The 14,240-nt window shown below is 36.7% G+C and overlaps 1 non-coding gene across 1 annotated transcript; it reads left to right on the top strand.

The window, feature by feature from the left end:
- Nucleotides 1–3,661: 3,661 nt before the first annotated feature.
- Nucleotides 3,662–3,768, top strand: LOC140852687 (small nucleolar RNA R71). The gene has a single exon (XR_012135589.1). It is a non-coding gene; the product is annotated as a small nucleolar RNA R71 (small nucleolar RNA).
- Nucleotides 3,769–14,240: the final 10,472 nt, after the last annotated feature.

The following is a 14,240-nucleotide window of genomic DNA, read 5'->3' as shown; positions in this document are numbered from 1 at the left end:
ATCATGACAAAAAGATAAAATATTCATGACTTCGTTATCTGGGATACACCTTCTAATAATTTGATCAGGACATTGTTTAAAAAGATAAGGATCATCCCAAATGAAATACTTCACTTGGGCAAAGAATTTATATTTATCCTGCTTAGTCCAATGAGAAGGTATCTTGCCTATGGCTAAATAATTTACAATATCAGCAAACCAAGGTTCAGTAGACAAAGACATGAGTTGCTCATCTGGAAAAGATTCATTGATGGGTGGTTCACTAGATGGTGCAACTGGAATTCGGGACAAATGATCTGCTACAACGTTCTCAGTGCCTTTCTTGTCCCTAATTTCTAGGTCAAATTCTTGAAGGAGCAAAATCCATCTGATTAAACGTGCCTTGGCATCCTTCTTTGCTAGGAGATGTCTAATGGCTGAGTGATCGGTGTAAACAATGGTGTGGGTCCCAACCAAATAAGATCTAAATTTCTCTAAAGCAAAGACAACGGCAAGGAACTCCTTCTCAGTTGTGGTGTAGTTAAGCTGCACATCATTTAAGGTTTTACTTGCATAATATATCACTCTAGGCAGCTTATTTATTCGTTGACCTAAGATTGCGCCCACAACATGATCGGACGCATCACACATTAATTCAAATGGTTCAGACCAGACAGGAGGATGAATGATTGGAGCTGATACAAGTGCATTTTTTAGAAATTCAAAGGATTCCAAGCACTCATGAGTAAATTCAAATTTAGTATCCTTTGCCAAAAGATTAGTCAGTGGACGTGCTACTTTGCTAAAGTTGGCAATAAACCTTCTATAGAATCCAGCATGACCTAAAAATGAACGTATTTCTTTCACAGATTTAGGTGGTGGAAGACTTGCAATTAGATCTATTTTGGCCTTGTCCACTTCAATCCCCTTTTTAGAAATGACATGGCTAAGAACTATTCCCTGTTTGACCATAAACTGACATTTTTCCCAGTTGAGAACTAGGTGCTTCTCCTTACATCGTTCTAGAACTAATTGCAGGTGATTCAGACATTCGGAGAAGGTTAGACCAAAAACAGAAAAGTCATCCATAAAAATTTCTAGAAATCGTTCTATCATATCTGAAAATATGCTGATCATGCATCTCTGAAAGGTTGCCGGTGCATTACATAGTCCAAAGGGCATTCGTCTATAGGCAAAAGTACCAAATGGACAGGTGAATGTAGTCTTTTCTTGATCTTCAGCGGCTATGGGATCTGGTTGTAACCGGAGTATCCATCAAGAAAACAGTAAAACTCTTGTCCGGCTAGTCTTTCCAACATTTGATCAATAAATGGCAAAGGAAAGTGATCTTTCCTTGTCGCAGCATTCAACTTTCTATAGTCTATACAGACCCTCCATCCCGTTTGGGTCCTAGTTGGGATAAGTTCGTTTGCATCATTTTGGACCACTGTTACCCCAGATTTTTGGGTACTACTTGAACTGGGCTTACCCAAGAGCTATCAGAAATAGGATAAATTATTCCACTATCTAGGAGTTTCAGAATCTCCTTTTTAACTACATCCTTCATAACTGGATTAAGCCTTCTTTGGGCTTCTCTTGTTGGTTTAGCCTCTTCCTCTAAGTATATTCTATGTTGAACTATAGAAGGGCTTATTCCTTTGATATCTGCTATGGTCCAACCTATTGCCTCTTGATTTGCTTTTAGAACTGACAATAACTCCTCCTCTTGCTTGGGATCTAGGTCTGATGCAATAATTACAGGCAAAGTTTCTTTGGGTCCTAGATATGCATACTTGAAATGTTCTGGGAGGGGCTTCAGTTCTAAAATGGGTGCTTCCTCTATCGATGGTTTAGGTGATGAGTTCACCATCTCAATGATTGGTTCAGTAGGAAGTGTCGATTCCTGATTAATCTGATTTTCTTTAAGTATTTCATTGACATCCTCAGACTCATGGATTAACCAGGGGTTAGACTCTAGGTCGACTTCATCATCACTAATGTCAATGGATTCATAAATACCATCTTGGACTACATTGACATCAGCATGAGAAGAGGATTCCTGTTCTAAGTTAAAAACATTAAGCTCAATGGTCATATTCCCAAAGGATAACTTCATTAGACCATTTCGACAATTGATTTCAGCATTGGCCGTAGCTAAGAATGGTCTTCCTAAAATGACAGGTATATGTCCTTTAGGATTCGCAACTGGCTCAGTCTCTAAAACAATAAAATCTACAGGAAAAATGAAATTTTCAACCTTTATCAGAACATCCTCGACCATTCCCTTAGGGATCCTGAGAGATCTATCGGCTAACTGTAATGTGATCCCAGTAGGTTGAAGTTTTTCTAATCCTAGTTGTTCATACACCGAATATGGAAGGATATTCACACTAGCTCCTAGATCTAGCAAGGCCTTTTTTATATTGGTTTCTCCAATAACACAAGAAATTGTTGGAGCTCCAGGGTCCTTATATTTAATTGGCACATGGCTAGATAGGTATGAACTGACACTTGCAGCCAAAAATGCTTTCTTTGGTACATTAGTGGTCCTTTTCCTAGTGCAGAGATCTTTTAAAAATTTGGCATAAGTTGGAACCTGATGGATTATATCTAAAAGAGGAATATTAACTTGGACTTGTTTAAATACCTCTAAAATTTTGTCTAAATGTTCAGATTTATTGGATTTCAGTCTGTTTGGAAAAAGAGCTCTAGGACTTTTAAGTACTGGACTAGGTGAATTTTCAGTTTCTGGTGCTTGAGGTTGAAAGGTAGTAGTTTTAGAAGGTGACTCGGCAGATGAGTCATCTATATCATCAAGTGCAACTACCTTATTGTCTATTTGTTTCCTGATCTTAAGGTATGAATGGCATTTATACCATTAACTTGGTTTCCTTGTTGGGGTCGTGGACCATTTTGGTTCCTAGGATTTGGCTCATGTTGGCTAGGTAACCTACCATGTTCTCGTTCACTAATGGTCGAAGCCAGCTGACTTACTTGCATTTCCAGACGGGCTATAGCTTGGGTGTTATTATTTATGAGTTGACCCGTAGTTTGCATAAAGCTGGTATGTGTTTTCATCATGGCTTCTAGGCTTTTCTCTAAAGAGGTAATTTTTTTGTCATTATCATGGAAGCCTGGCGGGTTGTTCATCACTGGGTTGGACCTTAGATTTTGCTGATTGAAATTTGGATTACCTACATTAGGATTCTGGGACCATGAGAAATTCGGGTGATTCCTCCAACCTGGGTTATATGTGGGTGCATAAGGATTGTTCACTGGTCCTTGATAGGTGGCATTCACCTGTGCACACTCATTCGAGTAGGAACATTCTTCTAAGACATGGTTTAGTGCATTGCACCCTTTACACATGGGTGCAGATATTTGATTTACATTGGCTGGTCTCTGTAATTCTAAGGCTTCCAATCTACGTGTTAAGGTTGCAATCTTGGCCTCTGATGCTAAGGTTGGTTGAATTTGATGCATTCCTCCTCTTGAAGGTGTAGCTTTATCAGGTTCCCTAGTTGTTTCCCACTGTAAATTTTTCTCGGCTAGGTCTTCTAAGAATTGCCAAGCTTCAGTAGTTTCTTTGTCCATAAATTGACCTTGGCACATGGACTCTAGCATGGTTCTTGAGTTTGAATCTAACCCCTCATAGATGATCTGGCATAGTCTCCAAGTTTCTATTCCATGGTGTGGGCATTGGGTCAAAAGATTCTTGAAACGATCAAAGTACTTCCAAAATGATTCACCAGCTAGTTGGTAAAATTGATTTATTTCATTCCTAATCCTAGCTGTTTTATGATGGGGGAAATACTTTTTTAAAAATATTCTCACAAAGCCCTCCCAGGTAGTGACAGAATAGTTTGGCAGACTATAAAGCCACTTCTTAGCATTGTCCTTAAGGGCAAAGTTGATTAATCTAAGTTTGACCTCATCCTCTGTTAATTGCAGTTTCATGGTTGCACATACCTCCTCAAATTCTCTAATAAATATATAAGCATCCTCTAATCCTGTGAATTTTGGAAGCATATTTATGATTTGAGGTTTGATTTCAAAATTGTTAGCTGTGGGTTGTGGCAACCTGATACAAGATGGTTGGATGGAGCCAACTGGATAACACAAATCCTTAAGGGTCATGGGTTGGATTGGTTCAGCCATTGGAACAACAGGAATTGACTCAATTCTAACTAGACGACCCGACACTCTTCTCCACACACGAAGTGTACGGTTCTCGATGTTTATACAATTTTTTTTTTTTTAATAAAATTTTTATGTATAAGGAAAAGAAAGAAAAGAGAAAAAGTTCTAAAGAGAAGATCCTAAGGAGTCCTAAATCTAAAGAAAAGTAACCAAATTTTTTAATTTTTTTTTTTTTTTCAAACAAGTGAATCAATAAATTAAACTCAATCTATCCTAGGGTTAACCTAAATCTAGACAGCTCCTAACTGTTCCAAGATGACCCTTCAAACCTTCCAAGTGGAGATTGATCAACTAGTTAGCCAGGTAAGTATAAGAGGTGGGAGGTTCACTCATCGTTGCCTTTCTAGACACCAAACGAGTTGGCCAGGCCAGCAACTGAACCAATTTAACAAACCACTCTCAGGGACTTGCCTAGACACCAACTAATCAAACAACTCAAACTTGGTAGAACTCTTAGGGTTCTTTGTCCTATTGAGCTCGAATTCCTTAAGGTTGACGTCTAATTGATTTTAAGATTAAAAGTCTAGGTAATGCAATATGATGGAGATGGTTTTTGGGCTAAGGAAGGGTAATGAAATCCCCACCTTATCTTGTTAATGGGTTGATGCCCTTAGATTAATTATGAAAATGCAAATACAAATAAACAAGATGACCAAGAATGTAAAAGATTTTAATTTAGAATTTTTTTTTTATTTTGATATTTTACTTCACGATTATGAAATGTCTTTTGTTTTGTTTATATATATATATTTTTTTTGTGATTAAGTAAATTTAAATGATTAGGTCTAAAAGCAAAAGTAATTAACTAAAAATAATAAAAGAGAAATTAGAAGCGTACCTGAGTTTTCCAGCAATCACCAACTAAATATAGAAACCTAAAGAAAAAAGAAAGAGAGTTATAACGCACGAAGAACAAATATTTGAAAATAATTTAAAATGCCAAATCCCCGGCAACGGCGCCAAAAACTTGATGTTCAAATCTTAAAATTTGTAAATAAAACCGCAAGCGCACGGTGTGCAAAGTAGCACGACCAGCGAGTACGGGTCGATCCCACAGAGACTTGGTTTTAAAAATGATTTTCAAATCTATGCTCAAGCGAGCTTTAACAAAAATCGAAAGTCGAAAGTTGTTTGCTAAAGACAATAAGACTAAGGATCTAGGGTTTTTGAATCCACTAGATCTAGATTAGGGAATTCTACCTAGAATTTTTCTTATTGATCCTAACGACTACTCCTCTTGTCTTTCCCAAGCATAGATTATGAAGGGACTAAGGCCCAACGATAACCCATCAAGATTCTTTACAGGGGAGTAGTAACTAGGATCCCTTAGGGTTTTCTCCTCCTATGCACTGAATCAAGCATGAACTATGAAGGGACTCTGACCCAACTGTAGTTCATCAAAAATTCTTGGCAAAAGAGGAAGAAAAAGAAACCCTAAGAAAAAGAAAGAACCCTATGTAAAATCCCTACTCATGATCTAGCTTCATCGCAAACCCTAGAAGGGATGCTTAGCTAGACATGATCTAAATCTACTTACAAAATTTAAATACAGAAAAATAAACTACCCTAATTTCATAAAATTAAACTGCATAATTTAAACTAACCTAATTGCATAAAATTAAATTGCATAAATTAAACTATCCTAATTGCAAGAAAAATAAATTGCATAATGTAAAGAGATGAAATTGCATAAAAATAAGATTTTATATATAAAAAAAAATTTATTACAAAAACCTCAAAGCTCGAGGCTTGAAAAGAGAGCTAAAAACCCCACTATCTAGGGTTACAAGCTTGATCGGAAGGAAGAATACCTAAAACAAGGGCCTTTGGGGGCTTTTTATAGGCATTTGGGGGTTATAAGGTTTTCAAAACTTCCGATGTGGGACTAAGAGGTTGTAGGGGGTTTATGGTGCGCCGATGGGTCCATGGTCCATGCGCCTGTTGCTGTGGACCAGGCGGCTAACCAGATCACCAAATCAGTTGATTTTTGACCAATTTTGATCTGATTTGACTCGGGTTTGACCCAATTGAGTCTTCTTTCTTCATTCTTCAATTCCTGGGTCAATTTAACTCCGTTTTGCATAAAATTTGCGCCGTTGGAATCCTCTTTCCTTGTTCTTTCTATTGATGATCTCTTCTTCTGCAAAATATAATAACAAGTATCAATTTCTTAATAAAGTTAGATAATTTAGATATTAATTGATACTTTTTATGTCAATTTGTGACATAAATCATTCTCTTAACCAAGGAGTGTGGAGATACTGGTATGGCACACAGATGAGATGTAAGGGTACATCTGTACTGAACATGACCGACTCCGGAGCTTTTTCTACTGTCAAGATTTACTCCGATGGGATATGGGTATAACTGTCCCTCCGACCTGAGACCGCCATGGTGACTTGCAAGCAACTCATTGTACTTAGGCACTGGACTACCTAAATTTTTAATTCAGTGACGGAAGGCTGCTGGGTGTGGTCAAGTCTTGACTTGTCGGTGCGTGTGTCAAGATGGGATTGACCACTCCAGTTCAGGAGCTGTGTACAGTCGTATTTCAATTTAGCAAAATCTTGACTAGGGTAGTCCTAGTGAGGAGTCACAGGACTGATTGAGTTGAGCACGATTCGGATGATCTAATCAGGGTTGACAGTTTAACCCTGAGTCATCCTAAACACCGAAGTCAAAAGGATGAATTATACAATAACAATATTCACGTAGGTTTTGAGTGTTGCGATTGCGACTATTTGACCTATCTGAATATCGGATACCATTGCTAGATGGTCACTTCGATTAGTACAAGAATTGGTTCCTGTGCTACCGGCTTAGGTTCGAACCTACGGAGTCACACACATTAGAGGTTCCTATCTAATCTGTTGGCTAGTGAAGAGTCCTAATGCTCGTGGACTTTGAGTCCTACATGTCTGAAACTTTGTGATCGAGAATCAAGATTCTCTAATCATGAGTTCCATACATTTTGGGTACCGGGGTCAAGAGTCCCACTAGTTTGGGACTTTTTGATCAGGGTTTCATATCGATGGACTCTGATGCCCGATTGCCCATTGGATTTGGATTCAGTATTTATGAGAGATTTAATTAGTAATTTGATCATTAATTAACTAAATTTAATTGAGTAATTATTTTTGGATCAAGTCCAATTGAATGGATTCAGTTGGGTTTGACCCGATTAGGTTAAGTGTTGACCTAATCGCCAAGGTGGTTTGGTCCCTGATCTGATCAGGGCATGGGCTTAGTCAATTTCTGATTTGATTAAAATTTTATTGAGCTTAATTAAGCCTAATTAAGTTGGATTTAACTTAGTCTAATTGTGCCTAACTTATTTTGATTAGGTTGGCTCAATTAGGTTGAAACCACTTTGACCTCATCTCCCTGTGCCACCTCACTTATCTGTGCCCATTTGAATTCATGAGAAACAACTTCTCATGAATTTTCTCCCACACAGAAGCCTTCCCACACCCTCCCTTGTGCACTATTTATCTGGATAAAGATTGGTTTGTTGGCCATTCGAATTCAAAGGATGTTTGATTTTGAATGGGCAACTAATCCATGCGCCACCCAATTTATCTTGTGCGCCATTTAATCTACACGAGAAAGAGTTTCTAATGTAAATTCTCCATGCACAAAGAACCCACGCCTCCTCTCTTCTCTCACCCAGAGTGGATAAGGATGGGTTAGTTTGCATTTGAATTCAATTTCGATTTGAATTCAAGTGAGCAACTACCTATCTTTATCCTTTCACGCGGATAAGACGCATCTTGCACTGTTTTAAAAGAGAAGAGAAGGTGGGGCATATGTAGAATTTTTCTAAGAGAGAATAGTGGGCATGAGGAAGCTTTGTGCATGAGTTGGAAGTTCAAAAACTTCTGAGAGAAAAGAAAAGAATAGAAACAAAAGTAGGCGCAGGGTTTTCAGTGAGTACCCTAGGATTACTGCCTAGGGTTTGGGAAGTGAGAAGGTGAGCTACGAGTATCGTGAGCTCACCAAACTTCAGAGAGAACTTAATCAACCCCTCAAGTATATCTGCTGATGATCTAAAGCATCCAAGGAGTCGACAGATCAAGATCGAAGGAGTTCGATCAACATCGGCCGTCGAAAAGATTCTGCAATGAACTAGCATTCATGAAGAGCCGATCAGACCGAGAGCTTCGTGTGGATGATCTACAGAGGCCAGACATACTGTGTGGCTGTATTGCCATGATCGAACCTTTCCAACGATGATCAAACTACGGTGATCAACTACCCGCACAAAGATAATGTGTTCTGAACACATAACAGTAAAATGTTTACTGTAGAATTCAAAATTTCAAATTTAGATACATGCTATATATATCATATTTAGATTCTTATGTAGAATTAATTTATATTAATTAATTAGATTAATTAATAATTTTTATTGTAAAATTATAATTTTGAAAAAGTTTTAAAATTATTGTTTTACCCCTACACTAAAATTTACTTCAGAAGATACTAGTATGGCATGCAGGTGAGATGTAGGAGTACATCATCAATGAACGTGACCAACTATGGAGTATTCTGCTGTCAAAGGTAGCTCACGAAGGGTATGGGTATAAGTGTCCCTCTGACCTGAGATCACCACAGTGACTTGCAAGCAACTCACTGTACTTTGATATTGGACTAACTGAGTTTCTAATTCAATAACGAAAGATTTTTGGATGCAGTCAAGGTTTTGTCAAGTCGATGCGTGAGTCAAGATGGGATTGACCCCTCCGAATTAGTAGGAGTTAATATATCAATGTATTTCAATTTAGCAAAATCTGAGTCTGAAAAATCTATGTAATGGATTTAAAAGATTGAAATACAATATGGATGATTTATCTAGGATTGACAGTTTAATTCTAGATCATCCTTGAGCATTAAAATCAAAGGGATGAATTATACGGTAACCATACACCAATAGGTTCTTGAATGTTACTTCATCTTCATTCGACCTATCTAGACGTCGGGTCACTATTGCTAGATGGTTACATCGATTGCTTCAGAAATTTATTTCTATGCTACTGACCTAGATTCGAACCTATGGAATTACACTCAAAAAAGTTTCTGATTGATCATGTGGCTAATCAATGATTGAAAATCATTCAAGGGCTTAATCATCAATTCGATTGATGATTAACCTTATACAAAAGTTGTAATAAATTAATTCATCAAGTGTTAGTGAATTAATAGAGAATTAATTAGTAATTAAATTATTGATTAACTCAATTTAATTGAATAAAGAAGATTAAATAAAATCTAATTGAATTAGATTCAATTAGGTTTGACTAGATTAGGTTATAAAATGACCTAATCACTAAAGAAGAATTATCCTTGATTTGATCAGGATTTTGGTTCAATCAATTTTTAATTTGATTGTGATTTGATTATAAAATTATAAACCTAATTAGATTAGATTTTATATATTTTATTTGGGCTAAATCAGATGTGATTTGGTTTGGATTCAAATAAGAAAACCTAGAGTCTATATAGGATTGGACTCTTCCGCCCCATGCACCATACTTTTTGATGTCATCTTTCTCCATGCACAAATAGTTTTTATGTGAGATTTTTTTATGCCAAAGAATACTTTCCCTTCTCTATCTCACATTCAAATTTAGCTAGGATCTGATTTTAAATGATATATTCAAATCTGATTTGAAATATGATACCATATGGATAATGTTTGACATTATCTCTTAGACCTTGCCGCCAATTTATTTTTTTATTCTTATGTGTGCAACATTTTGAGGAGATTTTTCATAGAAAATCAATTGGAGAACTGATTTAGCATGAAAAAATATGGGAAGAGGTGTCCCATATTTTTTTTGGGTATGTTTTGGCATGGAATTGGGAGAGGGTGCAACATCTCTTGGAAGAGTCCAAGATCTCTTAGACTCTTCACCCAACTTATTACATGCCTATAAAGAGGGGTTTGGTTTTCTCTTTTGTGCATGTAAGAGGCTAGAGAAAAGGGCTTTCATGATGAGAAGTCCTTGGGCATGGGTTCATGGCGTGAAAAGAGCAGGAGAGTTCTTTCTCTTAGGGTGTGCGCAAAATCTATTTTTCCAAGATTTGTTCCTGAAGGTTTAGGAAAAAAGAAAAAATAAGAGAGAAAATAGTTTCTTCTCCATCTTTCTTCCACCTCTTCATCTCCTCTAGAAGCCTATCTTCAACCACTAGAAAGGTTTCAAAGATTTGAAGAAAAGATCCAGATCAGCCAAGAAGAAGGTGTCTTCGTGCGAACTAGTATTCTCGAGAGGATCGATCAGATCAGGGCTTCGAGTGGACTTTCGTAGAGGTCGGATGCATGTATGACTGTGAGCAACCAGCAAGGATCATCCTTATCATATTTTTCAGTAGTGACGATCATCAACCCATGCTCAGATATCGAGTTCGGAACTCAGATTAGAAGTAGATGTGATCTACTACTTACATCCATGCATGCAGATTTTATCATGTGATTTTTTTCAAATTTTATATGCAACATATCATATCATAGATCCTAAAGTAGGTTAATTTGATAATTAGATTATATATATATTAGATTAATATGATTAATCTAATTATCTTTCACTATAATTTATTCAAAAAAATTTTGAAATATATGCACAAAATCACCCACGTTCACCAACAAACTTTTTCTAGTCACAAGGGTCAAACTCAAGTAGACTTGCCTTCAATCAGCCCAACCCCAGACCCACTCAATAATTGAATAACCCACTAGGCTTTGGCAATGATCAAAAGCTTAATACACTAGAAAAAGGATTAGAGATTTTGGTGAAATCAACTTCTGACAGCACAACTACCTTCAATGATTTCATTAAAACCATGGGTAATTTCATGCAAACCATGGGTCAGGTTCTGACAGCCAATACCCAAGCGATAGCTCAATTGAAAATGCTATTAGGACAGTTGGCTACCACCATCAGCAAAAGAGAAAAAGAAAAATTATCAAGCCAACTAGAATCTAACCTAAGAGCCCAAATCAGTCAACAACAATCTGAAGGTTGATTCAACCATATAAATGCAATTCATACTTTAAGATCTGGAAGACAAGTAAACAATCATATGGTATGTCTGAAGATCAAGAAGACCTACTGTCTGAACCACCTCATGAGCAATTAATCCATCAGACCAAATCTGACAGAGTCCGAATCAACAAAGATTGACGAGCCACCCAAGTCACTCGCAGAACTTACCTCAAGGTTCAAGCAAGTCAAGACATCAACCACCAATCCTGTAGCTCCTTTTCCTAATAAATTTAGGTCTAACAAATACCCCACCTATATAAATCAAATCTTAGAGATATTTAAACAAGTGAAAGTAATTATTCCTCTGGTAGATATAATCCAACAAGTTCCCACGTGCATCAATTTCCTCAAAGATCTATGCATAAAGAAGAAGACCACCAATGTTTCTAAGAAAGCCTTTTTGGTGGCCAGTGTGAGCTCATATCTTTCGAGCCACATGTCGGTCAAGTACAAAGATCCAAGGTCTCCTATAATTTTTTGTATCTTTAGAAAAATCATCATCAATAGGGCCTTGTTAGACTTGAGGGCTACTGTAAATATCTTACCTTATTCGGTCTATAAATAATTAAGGATAAGACAATTAAAGCCTATAGAAATCACATTATAATTAGCAGACCGATCAGTGAGAGTCTCCAAGGGAGTTGTAGAGGATGTTTTGATTAAGGTAAGCAATTTTACTTACCCTATAGATTTTGTGATCCTAGAAACTGAACCAGTGTCTAACACAAAAAATGACATCTCAGTCATCTTAGGAAGACTATTTTTAGTAACCACCAACATCCTAATCAACTACCGTAGTGGACTCATGAAGCTTTCATTTGGAAATATGTTCATTAATCTTAATGTTTTCAATCTAGAAAATAAAATAGACCAATTCATCGACATAAACCTGATCCAGGATGAGATTTATGAGCCCATTGACTTAAGGGATGAAGATTTTGACTGCAATCTCTGGTTAGACCAAGACTCTAAAATTGCTTATAAAATTTTTACATCTAGTGACTAGAGAGTTCATTCACAATTGGAACCACCAGTCAAACCATTTGCAAGAATGGATGAACCAATACCCAAGCCGTTGATTGAGGAAGCACCAAAATTAGAACTCAAAACAGTCCCCAAGCATCTCAAATATGCATATCTAGATTCATCAAAAATTTTGCCCATAATTATTGCCTCAAACCTAGATCAAATTCAAGAGAAGAAACTTTTAGCTATCCTCAGAATCAAGAAGCCATAGGTTGGACCATGGCTGACATCAAGAAGATCAGCCCTTCAATCATCCAACATCGAATTCATTTAAGAGAGGAAGCCAAGCCAGCTAGAGATCCCCAAAGGAGGCTTAACCCAGCTATAAAGGAGGTAGTAAAGAAAAAGATTCTCAAGTTAATAGATAATGAAATTATCTATCCCATTTCAGATAACTCATGGGTTAGCCCAATTCAAGTAGTACCTAAAAAGTCAGGGATAACAGTAGTCCAAAATAAAATAAATGAGTTAGTGCTGATCAGAGTCCAAACTAGACAAAGAGTCTATATTGATTATAGAAAATTAAATGCGGCTATAAGAAAAGAATAATTTTTCCCACCATTCATTGACTAGATGTTGGAGAGATTAGTCAGATATTAATTCTATTATTTTTTTTATGGATACTCCATCTATAATCAGATTCATATAGCATCAAAGGACCAAGAGAAGACCATATTTATCTATCCATTTGGAACTTTTGCCTATAGACACATACCCTTTGGCTTATGTAATGCTCCATCTACTTTTCAAAGGTGCATGATCAGCATCTTTTCTGACATGATCAAGTGATTTCTAAAAATATTTATGAATGATTTTTTTCATCTTTAGCTCCACCTTCTCTGAGTGCCTATATCACTTAAGACTAGTCTTAGAAAGGTGTAAGAAAAAGTACTTAGTACTTAATTAAAAAAAATACTAATTTATGGTCAAAGAAGGTATAATACTTGGCCATGTTATCTCAAATAAGGGCATTAAAGTGAACAAAGCCAAAGTAGACTTGATTGTAATCTTCCACCATCCAAATCAGCCAAGAAAATTTGCTCATTTTTAGAATATGTTGGCTTCTATAGGAGGTTCATCAAAAATTTTAGCAAGATAGCTCGACCATTGATGAATCTTCTTGCTAAAGAAGTCAAATTCAACTTCACTTTTGAGTGTCTTGAGTCCTTCAAGCATCTTAAAAAGATGTTGACGTTCGCACCCATCATTCACTCATCTGACTAGATTTAGTCCTTCGAACTCATGTGTGATGCATCTGATCATGCCATCAGAGCTATTTTAGGATAAAAAATTGATAAGCTATCGTGAGTCATCTACTATGCCAGTAGGACTCTCAATGATGTGTAGCTTAATTACTTAACAACTGAGAAAGAGTTTTTGGCTATCGTATTTGCCCTGAAAAAATTTAAATCTTATTTGATTGGGTCACACATCATTGTGTACACTGATCACTCAGCCTTAGAGATCTCTTATCAAAGAAAGATGCCAAGGCATTCTTAATTCGATAGATTTTACTTCTTCAAAAATTTGACTTAGAAATCAGGGACAAGAAAAAAATTGAAAATATAGTAGCTGATCGCCTATCTGATTGATAGATGCACCCTCTAACGAATCATCAATAAAAGAGTCTTTGTTGCTCCTAGATTGATTTTGATGATTACAAAGCAGATTGAAGGGATACAAATGATTTTAAAATGAAAAAGTCCTTATGCTCTTCAAGGGTAAAATTATAATTTCACTAAAATCCTAATTTGATAGTATCATTTGGTAGAACAAATGATTTGAAATTTATTGGTGAAAATTTCATTGTGTTTGGACTTATATTTTTGAAGTTATGAAGGTTTGAAGTGCATGAGTCGACTCATGAGTCAACTCATGGCACTGTGAGCTGATTGGCACGCAAAAATCCTCCTTGGCACGCTAGTTTTCTGGCTTGGCACGACCTGTGAGTCGACTCATGAGTCGACCCACAAGGCATGAGTCGACTCATGA

This window comes from Elaeis guineensis, chromosome 11 (assembly GCF_000442705.2).
Source record: "Elaeis guineensis isolate ETL-2024a chromosome 11, EG11, whole genome shotgun sequence".
In the NCBI taxonomy this organism is placed as follows: domain Eukaryota; kingdom Viridiplantae; phylum Streptophyta; class Magnoliopsida; order Arecales; family Arecaceae; genus Elaeis; species Elaeis guineensis.
Note: the sequence above shows the minus strand (reverse complement) of the source record. Positions and strands in the feature narration are given on the sequence as shown.